Source organism: Somniosus microcephalus, chromosome 28, assembly GCF_052327205.1.
Source record: "Somniosus microcephalus isolate GS21.2 chromosome 28, FLI_Smic_1.0, whole genome shotgun sequence".
Lineage (NCBI taxonomy): Eukaryota > Metazoa > Chordata > Chondrichthyes > Squaliformes > Somniosidae > Somniosus > Somniosus microcephalus.
Genome location: NC_141014.1, coordinates 33,152,500 through 33,158,499, shown reverse-complemented (window position 1 = coordinate 33,158,499; position 6,000 = coordinate 33,152,500). Strand labels below are relative to the sequence as shown.

The 6,000-nt window shown below is 45.4% G+C and overlaps 1 protein-coding gene across 1 annotated transcript in view; it reads left to right on the top strand.

Annotated features, from left to right (window-relative positions):
- Nucleotides 1-363: 363 nt before the first annotated feature.
- The window catches only part of lrrc4ba (leucine rich repeat containing 4Ba), a 192,110-nt gene continuing 186,473 nt past the window's right edge, over nucleotides 364-6,000 (top strand). The window contains exon 1 of the mRNA XM_085969747.1: nucleotides 364-983. The gene's annotated coding sequence lies outside the window, so the exon portion shown is untranslated. The remainder of the gene's footprint in view (nucleotides 984-6,000) is intronic.

The window sequence follows — 6,000 nt, the reverse complement described above, 5'->3', positions numbered from 1 at the left end:
TTCCCAGGTCCACCAACTCTCCCACAGCTGTACAGCGCTTGGAGACGTCCGGTGGTCGTGAAAGGCGCTATATAAATGCAAGTCTTTCTTTTAAAGGCTGTGCATCTCATTTGCTGTTTGTTGGATGGTGCTGTGTGCAGCACAGCTGGCCACTTCTGGCTATCGAAAGACAGAAGCAATTTACCCTGAGACGTTAGCAGGAGGGGCGACAAAGCGCTGATTAAACAACGGGCTCGCCACATTCAGAAGAACAGTCGGAATTTGGGGAGGAGGGGGGGGGGGGCGTGTTTGTTGAACGTTTTTGCAAAATTTTAACCTCGGAAGGGCTGGACCTTTTTTTGTTGTTGTTGCATGACACTGATCTCTTCCCTGTTCAATGTCCGCCCTAGAAAATGCAACGCGGATTTTGGGAGACCCATATGCTAAAGTAGGGTTTAATGGGGACTGCTCCCAGGAGTTTTAAAGAGTCAAGCAGGCGCTGCCAATGAGGGTGAGACTGCTCGACCCCAAATTACGGTAGCGACCAGCTAGCTCCATGGCTGCGTTTCTGTTCAGTATTTCACTGCTCTGCTGGGCTTGCTGCAGATCCTGATTGGAGAGCAGCCATCCAGGAGGGAGAGAGAGAAGGAGAGAGGAGAGGAGAGGAAGAGGGGAAGTGGAAGAGGAGGAGGAGGAGGAGGGGTAAAAAAGAAAGAAAGAAAGAAGCGAGCATCTCCCTTTGGGGAATCTCTCTTCCACCACCTCCCCCAGCATCTCCAGCTCGTCCAAGGCTAAAGGGGACAACCTCTCCGCAGAGCTGGTGGACTTGCGGTTGACGGTGGAGATATTGCTTTAGGTCTCTTGGAAGCCCAGTCGAGGGGTGAAATCCACACGAAATCAACAAATAAGGAGGAGGAGGAGGAAAACCTGCAGTGAGAGGGAAAGAGAGAGAGAGAGAGAGAGACACCCCCGAGCTGACAACCAGTGGGATTCGCCTCGGAAATGTAAGTAAAGCCTCATTCATTTTCTATCTGCCTGTGTTAAGGAGCCTTCTTTCTCCCCTCTCTCCAGCCGATGCAACATCGCGCTCCCCCCACCCCCTCCCCCCCTCCTTCAAGACAGTGCAGGCAAAGGAGCTGGCTTTAATATACCAGGAGATTGGGAGGTTTCTGAGCGAGCAGGACAGTGTGAGAGAGGCTGGTATCGAGAGAGTGAATCGAGGGTGGTTTATGTAATCAAATGCAACATTCGGTTTAGGATTAGGATTCCGTCTATAACTTGGAGAGAAAACGAGGGAGCATACAGAGGGGGGCTGGGGAGAGGAGGGGCTCACAGACATGTACACAGAGAGAAACACCAGAGAGCCAGATACACACACACACACACACAACAGGGGCATATGTACAAAAAGAAAGACTTGCATTTCTATAGCGCCTTTCACAACTGGACGTCCCAAAACGCTTTACAGTCAATGAGGTACTTTTTGAAGTGTAGTCACTGCTGTAATGTAGGAATCGCAGCAGCCAATTTGCGCACAGCAAGCTCCCACGAACAGCAATGTGAAAAATGACCAGATAATCTGTTTTTAGTGATGTTGGTCGAGGAATAAATATTGGCCCCAGGACACCGGGGAGAACTCCCCCTGCTCTTCTTTGAAATAGTGGCTGGCGGGATCTTTTACGTCCACCTGAGAGAGCAGACAGGACCTCGGTTTAACGTCTCACTGAAAGACGGCACCTCCGACAATGCTGCACTCCCTCAGCGCTGCACTCCCTCAGCACTGCACTGGGAGTGTCAACCTAGATTTTTGTGCTCAAGTCTCTGGAGTGGGACTCGAACCCACAATCCTTCTGAAGTGTGCTACCCACTGAACCACAGCTGACAGACATAAACAGAGACCGGCAGATCCAGTAAGAGAAACCCACGGAGATACGCACATATAAACACAGAAAGACAGACAATAGCAGGAGAGAAATACAGAAATGGAAAGGCTAAGGAAACTGGTGCAAAAGCAGAGAAAAAGAGAGGAAAAAAACAGATACAGGGAGAAATGGGCACATGTAGAACGAGAGATTGAAAAAGGAAAGAATGAGCGAAAACCCAGAAAGAGAAAGGAACAGACAACGAAAAGAAAAGCGCACAGAGATGGGCACAGTAGCACAGCGAGGAAACAAACTGAGGGCAGCCGAGAAATGCACAAAGATGGAACTGCAGGTAAAAACCCGCAGAGAAAGAGATTGGCAGTAGAGAAGATAAAGGCGCACAAAGTGAGAGAAACAGAGAGGTGCACAAGAGCGAGAGAAATAAACAGACCGACAGCAGATAAGGAAGGAGCTTTAGAAAGAGGAAAGGACAAAGAGACACGAGGAGAGAGAAATCAAGTTACAGAGATATAAACAAAAACACACCATTGAGCAACAACTGCATAGAAAGACACGGGGAAGTGTCGGTGTCATTTTAGCTACGAGGAAAGATTGGATAGGCTGGGGTTGTTTTCTTTGGAACAGAGGAGGCTGAGGGGAGATTTAATTGAGGTGTATAAAATTATGAGGGGCCGAGATAGATTGGATAGGAAGGACCTATTTCCTTAGCAGAGACATCAATAACCAGGGGTCATAGATGTAAACTAATTGGGAGAAGGATTAGAGGGGAGTTGAGGAGAACTTTTTTCACCCAGAGTGCGGTGGGGGTCTGGAATTCACTAACTGAGGGTGCGAGAGGCAGAGACCCTCATCGCATTTAAAAAGTACTTGGATATACACTTGAAGTGCCGTAACCTACAGGGCTACGGACCAAGAGCTGGAAAGTGGGATTAGGCTGGATAGCACTTTCTCGACCGGCACGGACACGGTGGGCCAAATGGCCTCCTTCTGTGGTGTAAATTTCTATTGATTTTATGTAAGAGAAGAAAGGACAAAGAGAAAAGACATAAATGTGATGTGTGATGTGCGTGGCGTGATAAGAACCTACGAAATAGGAGCAGGAATAGGCCACTTGGCCCCTCGAGCCTGCTCCACCATTCAATAAGATCGTGGCTGATCTTGGGCTCAAAGCCACTTCCCCGCCCACTCCCCATAACCTTTCATTCCCTTATCTTGCAAAAATCTGTCTATCTACTGACCCAGCCTCCACAGCTCTCTGGGGCAGAGAATTCCACAGATTTACGACCCTCTGAGAGAAGAAATTTCTCCTCATCTCAGTTCTAAAAGGGCGACCCTTTATTCTGAGGCTGTGCCCCCGAGTTCTAGATTTTCCCACGAGGGGAAACATCCTCTCTGCATCTACCTTGTCGAGCCCCCTCAGTATCTTATATGTTTCGATATGATCACCTCTCATTCTTCTAAATTCCAATGAGTATAGGCCCAGCCTGCTCAACCTTTCCTCATAAGTCAAACCCTTCATCTCTGGAATTAACCTAGTGAATTGTCTCTGAACTGCCTCCAATGCAAGTATATCCTTCCTTAAATAAGGAGACCAAAACTGTACGCAGTACTCCAGGTGTGGTCTCACCAATACCCTGTACAGTTGTAGCAGGACTTCCCTGTTTTTATACTCCAACCCCCTTGCAATAAAGGCCAACATTCCATTTGCCTTTTTGATTACTTGCTGTACCTGCATGCTAACTTTTTGTGTTTCATGCACAAGGACCCCCAGATCCCTCTGAACTGTAGCATTTTGTAACCTCCATTTAAATAATAGTTTGCTTTTTTATTTTTCCTGCCAAAGTGGATAACCTCACACTTTCCCACATTATACTCCATCTGCCAAATGTTTGCCCACTTACCTAGCCTGTCTATATCCCATTGCAGATTCTTTGAGTCCTCTGCACAACTTGCTTTCCCACCCATCTTTGTATCATCCGCAAACTTGGCTACATTACACTCGGTCCCTTCATCCAAGTCATTAATGTAGATTGTAAATAGTTGGGGCCCCAGCACCGATCCTTGTGGCACCCCACTAGTTAACGTTTGCCAACCAGAAAATGACCCATTTAACCTGACTCTCTGCTTTCTGTTAGTTAGCCAATTCTCTATCCATGCTAATATATTGCCCCCAACTCCGTGAGCTCTTATCTTATGCAGTAACCTTTTATGTGGCACCTTATCGAATGCCTTCTGGAAATCCAAATACACCTTGTCCACCCTGCTTGTTACATCCTCAAAGAACCTCAGCAAATTTGTTAAACATGATTTCCCTTTCCTAAAACCATGCTGACTCTGTTTGACTGCAGTATGTTTTTGCAAATGCCCTGCTACTGCTTCCTTAATGAAGGACTCTGTCATTTTCCCAACGATAGATGTTAGGCTAACTGGTCTATAGTTTCCTGCTTTCTGTCTCCCTCCTTTCTTAAATAGGGGTGTTACATTAACGGTTTTCCAATCTGCTGGGGCCTCTCCAGAGTCTAGGGAATTTTGGTATATTGCAACCAATGCATCCACTATCTCTGCAGCCACTTCTTTTAAGACTCTGGGATGCAGGCCATCTGGTCCAGGGGACTTGTCGTCTTTTAGTCCCATTATTTTACCGAGTACTATATCCTTAGTGATAGTGATTGTCTTTAGTTCCCCACTCTCTGTGGCCCCTTGATTATCCATTGTTAGTGTCTTCTACAGTGAAGACAGATGCAAAATATTTGTTCAGAGTCGCTGCCATTTCCCCGTTCCCCATTATTAATTCCCCAGTCTCATCCTCTAAGGGATCAACGTTTACTTTAGCTACCCTCTTCCTTTTTATATACCTGTAGAAGCTCTTACTATCTGTTTAATAAATGTTTCTTGCCAGCTTACTCTCATAATTCATCTTCTCTCTTTTTAGTCATCCTTTGCTGGTTTTTAAAAATTTCCCAATCCTCTGGTCTCCCACCAATCTTGGCAACATTGTATGCCTTCATTTTCAATTTGATACCATCCTTTACTTTCCTAGTTAGCTGCAGGTGGTGCTCCTTTCTCTTAAAATCTTTCTTTCTCACTGGAATATATTTTTGTTGAGAGTTATGAAATATCTCCTTAAATGTCCGCCACTGCATTTCAACTTTCTTGCCCTTTAATTTGTTTTTCCAGTCGACTTTAGCCAGTTCTGCCCTCATGCCATTGTAATTGCCTTTGTTTAAGATCAGGACACTGGTTTGAGATACAACTTTCTCACCCTCCAAATGAATTTGAAAGTCAACCATGCTATGATCACTCTTTCCTAGAGGATCCTTTACTATGAGATCATTTATTAATTCTGTCTCATTACACAGTACCAGATCCAAGATGGTTGGTTCCATTACATACTGTTCTAGGAAAACATCCCGGATGCACTCTATGAACTCCTCCTCCAGGTTACCATGGCCAATTTGATTTGTCCAATCAATATGGAGATTAAAATCACCCATGATTATTACTGTACCTTTTTTTACACGCCTCCATTATTTGTTGATTTATACTCTGTCCAACAGTATTGCTACTGTTCGGGGGCCTGTAGACTACGCCCACCAGAGACTTTTTCCCCTTATTATTTTTTAACTCCACCCAAACCAATTCTACATCTTGATCTTCTGAGCCAATATCACTTCTCACCACTGCATTGATCCCATCCTTTACCAACAAAGCCACCCCACCTCCCTTTCCTTTCTGTCTATCCTTCTGAATTATCATATACCCTGGAATATTCAATTCCCAGCCCTGGTCACCTTGCAACCACGTCTCTCTAATGGCGATCAGATCATACCCATTTGTATCTATTTGTGCCATCAACTCATCTATCTTGTTACGAATGCTGCGTGCATTCAGATATAGAGCTTTTAACTTTGTCTTTTTACCATTTCTCTTTGTTTTGGCCCCATTTTCTGTTACACTCTTATTTTTAAACATTCTGACTCTTCCTGTCACACTCTGGTTATTATTTCCCCCATCTCTAGCCTGCTCTATTGCTTTCTCATTTCTCATTGACTTTTTATTTTCCCGCTCACCTGGATCCTCCCCCCCCCCCCGCCCACTATTTACTTTAAAGCCTTCTCTACAGCCCTAGTTATTCGAT